Source organism: Hemicordylus capensis, chromosome 2, assembly GCF_027244095.1.
Source record: "Hemicordylus capensis ecotype Gifberg chromosome 2, rHemCap1.1.pri, whole genome shotgun sequence".
NCBI classification, from domain to species: Eukaryota; Metazoa; Chordata; class Lepidosauria; order Squamata; family Cordylidae; genus Hemicordylus; species Hemicordylus capensis.
In genome coordinates this window covers 72,491,137-72,504,242 of record NC_069658.1, presented here as the reverse complement: position 1 = coordinate 72,504,242, position 13,106 = coordinate 72,491,137, and the positions used below count along the sequence as shown (strand labels likewise).

The 13,106-nt window shown below is 44.1% G+C and overlaps 1 protein-coding gene across 5 annotated transcripts in view; it reads right to left on the bottom strand.

The window, feature by feature from the left end:
* Positions 1–12,821, bottom strand: part of FER (FER tyrosine kinase) — a 288,734-nt gene extending 275,913 nt beyond the window's left edge. For all 5 annotated transcript variants that reach the window (XR_008316296.1, XM_053296742.1, XM_053296743.1 and 2 more), the window contains exon 1: positions 12,722–12,821. The gene's annotated coding sequence lies outside the window, so the exon portion shown is untranslated. The remainder of the gene's footprint in view (positions 1–12,721) is intronic.
* Positions 12,822–13,106: the final 285 nt, after the last annotated feature.

Here is a 13,106-nt window from a genome sequence, read left to right as displayed (position 1 = left end):
TTCCCAGAGTGGCTCCATCCCCTAAGGGGAATATCTTACAGCATTCACACTTCTAGTCTCCCTTTCGTATGCAACCAGGGTGGATCCTGCTTAGCTTAAGGGGACAAGTCATACTTGCTACAAGACCAGCTCTCTTTCCCCCAGACTTTTTCCTTAATCCCATATTCAATCCCCAAAATGTTTACTGTATCTACCCACTTCAGTTTGGACTCTGGGGCCCCTTCGCAAAAGCCCATTCAGAGATGGGTAGGCACGGGAGTTGTTGGCGTCCGGGGTCCATTTTAACAAATACACTTTTGTCAGCATTTAATTCTGAGCCCGAGATCTTGCCATATTCCCAGAAGAGGTCTAGTATTACAGAGATTTCATTTTCATTTGATAACAGTAATGTAACATCATCGGCATGAGCTACAAATTTTACTCTAAACTCAGAATGTGGTTCTGAGTGGACAGGTGGTTCGGCTATCCCCTCACTCTCCCTCCTCCTCCCTCCTGGGAAGATCTCGCTGGGCGGAGGGATAGAGACCAAGAGTCCTTGCAGATGGGGTTCTCTCTGACTCCTGATCAGGATCGGATCCAGGGCAAAAACATAAAGTAATGGGCTCAGTGGGCAACCTTGGCGGACACCCGAATGCAAAATGATCGGGTCGCCCCGCCATCCATTAATCTGTGGTGTCACCTTTGCATTCGTATAGAGCAGCTGTATCCAAGTAACAAATAGGGGTGGTATGCCTTTAGCTTTCAACAATGTCCACAGATAATTGTGGTTCACTTTGTCAAAGGCCTTAACTTGATCCAATAAGAGGAGGTGACCTTTCCAACTTTCATTCTGTATAGAGTAAAAAAGTTCTCTCAGCAGACACAATGAGTCTGTCATCTTTCTTCCCGAGATAGCACTTGTCTGCAAGCTGTGGACCAATTTAGGGGCCACTTTCACTAATCTATTATTTAGGATTTTGGCAAAGATTCTGTAATAGATATTTGTGAGCGTTATCGGTCTCCAGTTTTGTGGTAAAGTGGTGTCACCTTTCTTGGGGAAAATTAAGAGGCCGTCCCCAAAGGACCTATTTAAACGCCTATTGTCTAGGACAAAATTAAATAATTTTACTAAAACTGGTAGTAGCTGGTCTGCGTAAATCTTATGCCATGTCAGACCATCAGGCCCCGGGGCCGATGTGTTCTTTCCCGCTGAGATAACTGCTCTGACCTCTTCTATCGTTACAGGATGGGTCAAAGAGCTTTTTCCCCCCTCAGTGAGGAAATAGCCAAGACCATATTCATTCAGACTGCAGAACCTATCTAGATAGGATTGAATATCCTTTACAGAAATATCCTTCAATGCATACGTTTGTATAAAACTGGGCCATGATCTTTAACATATCGTGGGGGTCGGCCATTAGTGGGCTACTTCCATCCGATCGCAGGCCTTGGAATGTCAAACTAGATGCATGCATCTTGTCCTTTGCCCACTCCCCTTTTTCAACTACAGACCCTTTGAAGCGATACCACTTATTTTCTAAATGCCTGTGCTGCAGCTCATTTTGAAATGTCCTGATTGTCTCTTTGTAGCGGCGGCATGATTCCATATCGAAGGCTTCTCCCCTGTTCATCTTATCAACAATCCTCAGATGTTGGGTGATCACTTTCTGATCATTTTTGACCCCTCTCTTATATGTCCGGCTGGTCACTGCCCTAGTACGGCAGCCCACCCTCATTTTAAGTGTCTCTCAGGCTCCCAAAAGATCATCTTCTGCCTCTAATAGCCAAGGGATCTGTCGCCTCAGTTCTGATAAAAGGACACCTTTGAGATATTCATCACTTAACATTTTTGGGTGTAATCGCCACAAGGGCTTACCATGTGGAATTACCTCAGAAAGATTACAAATAAATCCCACAGCCGCATGGTCTGACCATGGGGTAAGTACTAGTTTACACCTGTAGACTTCAAAAGAAGGGGGAGCCCAGAGTCTATCTAGCCAGCTAGCTGATCTCAGGTGGTAATATGTAAATTTGACTCTGGTTTTAAATTTATGTCTATACTGCGATTTAAAGTTCTCTTCGTGACGGATTGGGGGAAAATCCAAATCATTATATACCCCCAAGGCCTTATCATCTAAACCCAGAGTCTGACTCAGAAAACGTTGGAGAGCTTTTTCCTCATTCGTTAGAGAGGGACTTGAGGGGGAGACTGGGAGGCCTCCCGAAAAGGCTTTCCTGTCGCTCAGTTGGGCTCTGTTATTAAAATCCCCCGCGATCAGGAGGTGGCGCTTGGTGTCATATATATCTTTTAGTTTAGCCCAAAGAGCCTTCCTAAGGTGTGATTGTACCGGGGCATATATGGCGCCAAGTCTAAAGGCTCGGTCAAGCCTTAGAGTGGTTGCCGAGCTTGGGTCACCCCTGACAGTAAAATCTACATACATAAGTCTGCCCTGATCAATTTCCAATACCCTCTCGATTTTGAGATCAAGTCTGTCTTTAAACAATATCGCTACCCCTGCATTGCCACTCCCATCGTAGGACCAGAAGGATGGGCCCACTGTCCATTGCTGTTGCGCCGAAAAGCGGTGGCTCTCATTTTCAAAATGGGTCTCTTGCAGAACATAGATGTGATAGTTTCATTTTGTTAAAAAGTGTAGGATCTCTTGCCTACGATTTGGTGACCTTAATCAATTAACATTCCATGTAAGTATGTTATAAGAATTGGCCCGACAACCCATGATAGGAGGGTGTTATGTGTAAGGCATGGACCCATTCAGACAAAGAGTCGCTGTTCACGTAGAAGCGAGGCAATAGAATAGTAGGCATTTGTTCCTTAGATCTCAGATCGTGTCAAGTATTGTTCAAAGGGGCTTATCCAAGATAGGGCTGAGAGAGATTCCTGCCTGCAAGCTTGGAGAAGCCGCTGCCAGTCTGTGAAGACAATAGTGAGCTAGATAGACCAAAGGTCTGACTCAGTATATGGCAGCTTCCTATGTTCCTATGTTTGACAGTTATCTAAATGGAGGGAAGTAAGAAGTGGGGTCCCCCAGCCAGGGATCTGTATTGGGACCAGTGCTTTCTAACTTGTTCATAAATGATCTAGAAGTTGGGGTAAGAAGCGAGGTGGCCAAATTTGCAGATGACACCAAACTATAAACTCCCTATACGCCAGCATGATGAAGTGGTTAGAGTGCTGGACTAGGACCGGGGAGACCTGAGTTCAACCCCCCATTCAGCCATGATACTAGCTGGGTGACTCTGGGCCAGTCACTTCTCTCTCAGCCTAGCCTACTTCACAGGGTTATTGTGAAAGGGAAACTTAAGCACGTAGTAAACTGCTCTGGGCTCCTTGGAGGAAGAGCAGGATATAAATGTAATAACAACAACAACAGCAAAAACAACATCTTTACCAGCCTTTAAAAGAGCCCTTAAGACACATTTTTTAGCCAAGCTATTAGTAATATTTGAATGTTTTAAATTGTTTTAAAGTGTTTTAACAGTTTCTTGCTTTGTTTTTGTGAGGTTTATTTTTGTGAACCGCCTAGAGCCTTTGGAATCAAGCAGTCGATACATTGAATCAATAAATAATAAATTTAGGGTCGTGAAATCCAAAACAGATTGTAAGGAGCTCCAAATGGATCTCTCCAAACTGGGTTAGAGGGCAACAAAATGGCAGATGTGGTTCCATGTTTGCAAATATAAAGTGATGCATATTTGGGCAAAAAAACCCAACTTTACATAAAGAAGTACTTTTTCATACAACACATGATTAACCTATAGAATTCTCTGCCACACGATGTGGTAACAGCCACCAGCCTGGATGGCTTTAAGAGGTGTTTAGATAGATTCATGGAGGACAGGTCTATCAATGGCTACTAGTCTGAGGGCTATAGGCCACCTCCAGCCTCAGAGGCAAGGTGCCTCTGAGTACCAGTTGCAGAGGAGTAACACCAGGAGAGAAGGCGTGCCCTCAGCTCTTGCCTGTGGACTTTCCAAAGGCATCTGGTGGGCCACTGTGTGAAACAGGATGCTGGACTAGATGGGCCTTGGGCCTGATCCAGCAGGGCTGTTCTTATATTCCTGGAGTATCTTGTCCCCCAAAGTGCAGGCTAGTATGTGCTATAATTTCTGGGAAGGAGACACACAAACCCTTTTCACATTTCTGTGTTGCTTGCATGTTTTGCACCTTTCAAACATTCCTCCTAAGTCACTACAAAACAGCAGGGTTTCGCATGGGACAGAGTCTAATATATTATCTTTGCATCCCTCCCTCAAAGCACTGTGCAGGCCCATAGTCGGCTGGTAGCATGGTGTGTACCTGCCACACCAAAACATTCTCTTTCCTCCCCAGCCTCACTGAGTGTTTTCACTGAACATTTTATAACCTTCTACAATCCGCCCCGCCGCCCACCCACCCCCACAAAAAAATTGAGGCTGGCTACAGGCCTGGCACTGTGACTGGAAAAGAATAGACGCAGTTAAACCAATTGCAGCATGCTTTCAGCAGTCACAAGCCTGTGAAGACATTCAGGCAATGGCCAGCAAGAGAGATCAATCCCATCAACTCCTCTCCCTCCCTCCATGTTTCCCAGATATGAATCACCACTAGTTTCAAAAAGATACAAGCTTTAGAACAAAACTATGGGGGAGCGGGAGCTGTCCTCCAATAATAAAAACCATTGCCTGGATTTTTTTTTCCAATTGGAAGGGGCTTACTATTAATAAATCTGCATTGGACACAGTATGATACAAAAACCATATGATATAGGCTCTATCAAATTGGAAATAAGCATTGCTCCAATTGGATGCACAGCCCTTATAGCACTACCACCACTACCCCAGCTAAGCCTGCCCTCTGGCTTGAGCTTCTGACAAGAAAAGTGGGCAGGAGGAAAGGGCTTGCTAGCAAAATCCGGTGATAAGAAAAGCTTCAAAGTTAAAAGCAAAACACTATTAATTTTTAAACTGTTAATGAAATAGCACAAGGATATTCTTCTATCGTGTCAGTACAAATATGTAAAAATCACAGTGGTTATCCAACAGATATTCTTTACAATCTTCTGTTAAAGATCCAAGTCAACACTTTTATAGCAAAGGAGCAAAGTATACATTCAACTAAACAAGATTCACTTTAGTCTATCAGGTGTGTGTCTACACAAACACACAAGTATGGGTGGATTTCTCAAAAGGCTCGATCTCTACTAGTGGTGATACAAACTGCAACTTATATAAAGGAGGTGTTGACATGTCTAAGTGTCTCACCTCTCTAAACCTGTGATCATATACTACATAATTTATGAAATAGACAAGTGTTTACATATCAAGAATAAGTCTCTCTTCTATCCAAGACAAAGAAATTGGCAACAATGGGTGTGAATGAATTCCCCACTAAAATGTTCCAGTCTGATATTAAAATTGATGAAATCTGGATCCCCCTCCCCCACAATATAACCTGTCAATCATATCTAGTTCAATAATAGCTGGAAATGTTATGATCCTTATGGATCATAAGGAGAGCACTGCAAGCAAGAGGGAGGTAACAGGGGACTCAGAGTAACCCACAGCTAAATCAGTTTCACAAAACTCTAAAGGGAAAAAACCTAAGGGGCAAAAACCACACACACACACACACACACACACAAGCCCAAAGTCAATCAATCCCTTTATTACAGTCACACACCAACACAGTTTACAAACAGAAGTCCAACAACAACAAAAACCCCTACATAACCTACAGGGTAGTTAAGCACATCGGTAAACATAAAGATCAGTTAACAATGATTCATAATGAACTCCTGTGAATTGTACTGGCTACTAAACATAACTTAGCCACATTATAAAATCTCAAGTCATTTTGGTCAGATAAAAAGAATCTGTACAACCTGGACAGCAGCTAAAAAAGGCAGAGGCGCTCTTACCCCCGGATCTTGGGGCCCCAGTCCATGGCCTCCTGAGTCCCGGGGGGCCTCCAAGTGTCCTGGGGAGCCTCCTGCCGCCCCGCCGCTGCCTCACCGCACCTCCATTTCCGCCGCTGTCATGTGCGCAGCCGGAGGGTGAAGGTGAGCCAAGCAAGCCTTGGCCTCCCCCATGGTGTTGGCGGGCATCCCCAGGAGGAAGGGAGGTGGAAATTGCAGGGGAGGGGGCACTTCAGTCCCTAGTGGTATAAGCTGGCTGGAAAAGTGCTTGCCCAGGGGAGGCAAAGCTCAGCGGCAAGGTGGGAAGAGGGAGCCTTGGAATTGCCCTTCTGGAGCACCCTCCGGTTCCTGGATGGGCTGCTGAGAAACAGCAACTGAGTGGTGGGGACAGGGAGGCAGGAGGGAAGGGAGTGCAGGCGCACTCAAGGCCCAGACAGACAGGCCCACCAGCCGTTGCATCCACCGCTGCCACCACCACAGAGAAGGCCAAGGCCTGCTCAGCTCACACACACACCGTAGCCATGCACACGGCAGTGGCGAAAATTGAGAGGAGCGGTGCAGTGGGAGTGGGCAGCAGGAGGCCCCCCAGAACAGAGAGCTAGTTAGTTTTCAAAAAAGTAATAAGAAAGGGTGTTTTAAAAACAGAATAATAAAAGAGAGGAAGAAGGTGTTGAGAAATATAAAGACAGTCAGGTATGAGAGAGGATATGCAGGGGACAAATTGTGAAGGGAGAGGATGCCAGGTTAGAAAGCAAAAGTTAGCATCAAAGAAGAGATTAACAGATTCAGTGCACACTATTTCCCCTTCTGTCATTCAGGAGTATGTGTGTATGTACACACTTCCTCTCTTGTTCTTATGTTGTGGGAGGGGGAACCTACACACCAAGAACTTAAATGCATCAGACTCCTTCCCTCTCAGAAATACACAGGTGTGAAGTGGATTATTATGTTTCAGTTATTGTTTTCATAACACTTTTACAGCCCTGGAGATCCAGGACAAAAGGTGGTATATACACGTGTAAATTAGAAATGGATGAATAATATATTGGGCTGGTGAACAATACCTTGTGGCAATGTTATCCATACTGAGTAGATTCAGATATTTTTATTTGACAATGTCCCAGCATTTCCAGCTCTTTTTCACCATGCACAACAGGGATAGAATATATTTTATTGCAGGTCATAGTTGCAATTGGTGTTTTTTTGGGGGGGGGGGGGGTTAAGTGTGGGTTGACTCAGATTGAAACATATCAGAAGTATTTTTAATGACCAACACCTCCATGAGAAGCCACAATATTCAGAGAAATGAAGAAGTGTGGTTTTAACAGGTGCATTTTATTCTCCTAACAACTGTAGTCCTTGCATGAACTGAGTGTTTTCACTCTAAGGAGATGTATATACTTAAAATAGTATTATTTACAGGTTTAATGTTGTGACTTGATGCTGCAGGGGAGCCAAATCATCCTCTCTAATTCTTGTTTTGACTTTGAATATTATAAATAAGGATATGCAAAATAGAACTACTGACCAACATCCCATCAGGCATTTGAAATAACTATGAAGATCTTGGAGACACTGCACCAGGACACATAAACATACTAAAGATTCTTGTCAATAGAGTATGCATTTCAACACTGGAAGGAAAACTGAGTTCACTGAGGAATTGGGAGCTGCTACTTTGAGTTTCACATTTGTATTTGTATAAATATTTTGCAGTTTTATTGCTAGTTCGTCCCTTTCCCCACAAGGAAGCTATACTATTTTCCTGACTTAGATCTTAGAATGTAGATTTTAAATTATAATGGCCAACATCCAATTAACATTTTGTGTACAGAGTAACATTTCATATGCACAATGAAGGAGGTGCTTTTTGCCAACCCCCCCCTTCCCTCTGTACCCCTTTGTTCCTACCAAAAATATATCCCAGGAGTGGTCTTTATTTGTACTGACATATGTTTTATTTTATGATTTTATTTTCTTGACTTAATATATTTTCACACTAGAATTTGAAGTTTGTTATGATCAACAGTAATTGTTGCCCATTTCCCCTAATGTAGTTGGAATACTTTGTGTGTCACTTTATCCTTTTTCATTGGTTTTGTCCAATCTCATATTGGAGTTGCTGACACAGAACACTGGAAAATCAAACTTTCACTTTTGTTGTTGCCAACAAAGCTTGATTGAGTTTGCCACCTACTTACATATCATTGCCAATGACAATACAAAGCAGAAATGGCATCCACAGATGAAAACAAAGGTTTTCTCGTACAGGAAGCAGAACACCCAGGGTAGTTTTTCAACAAAATGCCAGGAAATCCGCGCATATGAGAATGGTAGCCGAGTCGGCAAAATGCAGTGTGGCGGTAATTAATAGATTCTTTAGAACGCAACGCGCAAGTTTTATCCCCACAGCCTTAAAGTTATATTCTGCCAAAGTAATCCCTCAGTTATTGCATGGAATTCAATTGGGTACATACTCAAATTTTGATATGTTAGGAAAAAATCAAACTTTATTTGGTACCCCAAGATGCAATCCAAATGTGGTCCTGCATATGGAGGCTAGTTTTCTAAAAATTGAATCACGTGCTTGGCTCTTAATTATTTATTTTTGGCTGAGAGTACACTTGCGGCTGACTGGATTAATTCCAGAGTTCCTATCGGCTGTTTCTCAGACGATTTGGTGTTTGGTGGTAAGCAATAAGCTTACCTCTTTAGGAATAGTTCCTGAACAACTGTTAGAGTTGGGCCAGGCAAATGCTAAAAGAGCAGTGAGACAACGTCTTGTAGATACTGAGTTGCAAAATAACTGGGCCTCTCTACCAGAGTTTTATAAAGGAATAAGATCTGAGATGGCTCTCTACCCCTGCTAACTTGGCAAAGAGGCACATTTTAACGTGGCGATTCTCTTTATTTAGCAGGGGGAGAGGAACTGGCCCTATCCACCCCCAGCACAGTACCTCCAGTGACTGATGCTGGTGTCTATCTTATGTTTCTTTTTAGATTGTGAGCCCTTTGGGGACAGGGACCCATCTTATTTGTTTGTTATTTCTCTGTGTAAACCACCCTGAGCCATTTTTGGAAGGGCAGTATAGAAATCGAATAAACAACAACATCCACCCACCAAATTAAGCAATTTATAGTCATTAAATATGAAAGTAAGATGGTGCTCATTAACTTGCTATGGGTTGTACTAATCCGATACACCACCTCGGATTTAATCCGATACACCACCTCGGATTTAATCCGATACACAATCCAATGCACTAGTTCTAGTAACTACCACTTTAGTTAATACCTGCAGAAGCAAGAAACTTATATTTACACAATTTCAAAATAACCTGCCAATCTTCCCTCAATACTAGAAGCATTTCACTTACGGCATTTCCTTTAAGATGAGCTAATGCAGTTGAAGTATTTTACATCTTTCAGATCTCTTTTCACAAGAGATCCAATACAGAGGGCTTGCCCAACATTCCAATAAGGCTATCCAATACTGTATGTTTACTACTAAAGGTGGTGGTGGGGGATTAAGGACATTTTCCTCACACTTGTTACATCATGTATTGACTTCCTTGTAAATTCATTCCATCTCTCCCCCTTCCTACAAAAATACCATATCTCCCCCTCTATGTCTGCAGTTGTCAGCGGGGGGTGGGGGGGATCTACCTCAGTGGCTTGCTTTTCAAGAACACTTTAAAAGTTAGCTAGTTACCCATTGTAAAGGCTATGCATGTTATGAAGTAGACAGTACCAGGTTTAGGTGTGAAGAAAAGGTTGGTTCAATATCCCAATTCAACCACAAGAAATACAAAATGACCTTCAGCATGTAATCCTATCTCACCTTATCTCTCATCTCACTAGGAAATGAGTGGTCTGTTCAGTCCCTGCCATTGGGAAATGTCAGAATGACCTCAAATCATAGATGTACAAGAAGAGCAGATCTACTAGAAGCTTCTCATGCAGTTAAAGTGGGTCAGCTAAAGTGCACTTCCATTTATTTATTATTTATTTATCATATTTTTATACCGTCTGATATGCACCTCTCTAGGCAGTGTACAAAATTTAAAATATTTAAAAATCACAGATTAAAATACATGAAGTAATGAAAACAGCAGCATAAAAAGAGAAGCACAATAAGAACAGTAGCATAACAATTTTTTAAAACAAATTATTAAAATTAATACTAATTAAAAGCCTGTGAGAACAGGTGAGTCTTGAGGGTCTTCCTGAAAACAAATAAAGGATACACTTTTATTTCATCAGGGAGCATATTCCAAAGCTCTGTGGCAACCACAGAGAAAGCCCAGTCCTGGGTCACCACCAAATGGACCGATGGCAACCGTAACTGGACCTCTCCAGAGAGAGGATCGTAACAGGGGGCAGGGTTTATAACAAAGGAGGCGATCTCTTAAATAGCCTGGACCCAAGCCATTTAGGGCTTTATAGGTAATAACCAGCATTTTGTATTTCACCCGGAAACCTATAGGCAGCCAGTACAGTTCTTTTAAAACCAGTGTTATGTGGTCCCTTCATGTTGTCGCAGAAACCAATCTGGCTGTCGCATTCTGTACCAATTGTAGTTTCCGAACTACGTACAACGGCAGCCCCACAAAGAGTACATTGCAGTAGTCAAGCCCGGAGATTACCAGCATATGTACCACTGTTTTAAGGTCATTCACCTCTAGAAATGGACGCAGCTGACATATAAGCCAAAACTGATAAAAAAAGTGCTCCTGGCCACTGCCAACCTGAGAAACCAGGGAGAGCTTTGGGTCCAGGAGCACTCCCAAGCTAAGCACCTGATCTTTCAGGGGGAATGTAAGAGGCAGATTTACACCTAATAGGAGCCTGTGACACCTGAGGACAGGCAATAATGCAATGTTTTTAGGAATCCAAGAGCCCAAACTCAAGCTGTCACAAAGATATAGCTTGTATTAAGTAGGCTGATGTTAACAGGCACATGCTGCAGATGAAAACATGGCATATAAAAAACAATATTATATTTCTGAATCATAAGAGCACCTTCTGAAATGTAGCATGGCAAAGTTCATATTTATTATTTACTTGTCATATTTTCATATCAGGTCATATTTTAGGAGATCAATGCAAGTTACCAGTCAAAGACATGTTCTGCAGAAAAAAATCCATTAATAAGAATATTGTTCCAGCAATAATTAAAAACATTTTCCACTCACTTGCTGCATCATTTATTATTTTCCCTAACACCACCAAATCCATCCCCCCCCCAAAAAATGACACAGCTAACAAGATGAAGCATTTTATTATTTTGACATTCACAACTTCTTCATAGCAGTTAAATGTTTTATATTTTACTGAGTACGGTATTACATCAAGTACTTTCAGTACTTTCCCATACAATACACTGAAGAGAAACAACACAAAAGTTAAGTGGACAAGTCATATTACCACTGTGTGAAAGTCTACTCTGCCTGCTTAACTAGTTAGTCCTGTCCACCAAACTTGTGCAGCAATACCAAAGGAGAAAGTATTGCTACAAACACAGAGACCTAAATGGCCAGTATTACAAGAGTTGTGTTCCATTTATCTAAATCAAATCCAAGCACAAGACACTAAACTTGTCTTACCGGATCTACTACTGAAGCACAAAGTTGCCTACTGTTTTTGTGTGCAAAAGCAGATTACACCCAGCAGCCTCTTTTTGAAACTCTTAGAAACTTGGGCTATGGACAAAGAGTTCCAAGTTCTTATTTTACATCTTCCAAGTGCACCTTCCTGCTTTGCCTCTCTTTAGGTTTGCCCTCTTCCACTATAGTATAGCCATTTCCCCTCTATGTATGTATACAATACACAGCTGGTAGCAATGGAAGCAGCTTCCCACCTTTACCTGGATCACACTTCTCAAAGATGCTCTAAAAGTACCATAGACCTGTATTAGAAACACAGACAAGAAGTTCCTCCTATACATTTTTCCCCTTCAGGATTCTGCCCATCACTGAACCAGTTTTTAACTAGTGAAAGCCTTACCATGGATAAATCTCTGCCAACATCTCTAGGGGAAGTAAGCTTCTCCAATACCGTATGTCTACTATGATCCCAAGCAACTGGCTTCAACAGCAGCAATGGGATCCAGATTGTATCTAGATCTATAGAGTTCACAGGACCACATGAACACAAGTCACCCAGAAACCTGTTTGGAGCCCAACCTGTCACTTCCAAGACCTACCCACAACAAGGTCCCTCACTACTCTTAGCCCTACCCTGCCATCCGCCCCCACTTGTCCATACTGACTGCTGACAGCCTGGGAAATCCAACTGCACTGTACTCTGCACTGTCCACAGGGTCTTCTGCACAGGTTCAAGCATCCCGCGTCTAAATCAGCCACCCCAGGTGGGGGAAGGCACAGGGGAAAGTGGACACCCAAAACCTCTTCAGGCGTGTGAACACGACCCATGCCTGCCCAAGTTCCGCCCCCTTTCCCGCGGGCAACCTTCCAAACTGACCACGGAGGCGGTGAAAGGAACAGAGCACGGCCAGATCGCGGCAGGGGAGCCAGCGACCCAGCGCCCACACGAGGCGGTGACCTCCTACGACACACAGTCGAGCCATCCGTCCCAGCGAGAACCGGGAGCGCCTCTTTCTCCTTTATCCCTACAAGCAACACTCCGGCACCGCCCCCGCCCCGCTCGCCCCTCGGGCCTAGGCGCCGCAGCCCCACCGGGCGCCCCGTCGCCCTCCGGCCGGCCGGCCCCTCCCGTGCCCCACCTGCCCCGAGCGCGCGCCGCCCTGCCCCTGCCACCACGCTGCAAGCTCTACCACCGCCACCCCGAGCGCGGCATCCACCTACCTGAGCAGCAAAGCCCCTCCACCACAATACGCCGTCACCGGCCCCGCCTGCGTCACGTGAGGACCCCGCGGCGAATCCGCTCCGGCCTCTCTTTCCGCCGGCAGCCAATCCGGCGCATGCTCTGCCCTGCCTCGCGAGGACAACTTGGCCGACCACCAATGAGGGGCGAGAAGCAAAGTGCCGCTCCTACTCTCGGCAAGGCCATTGGATGGATCCCGCGGTTGGGAAGGGACAAGGAGTAGGGAGAGGGCGTCGACTTCCTTTCATTGAGGAGGCAGGTGGGTCTGTATCCTGGTTGCGTCCCGGCAAGGAAAGGAAAGGAAAGGAATTGCTGTAGTAGCAGCCTACGTCGTGGAGTCGCCTCCTCTTCCTGATCCTTACGCAC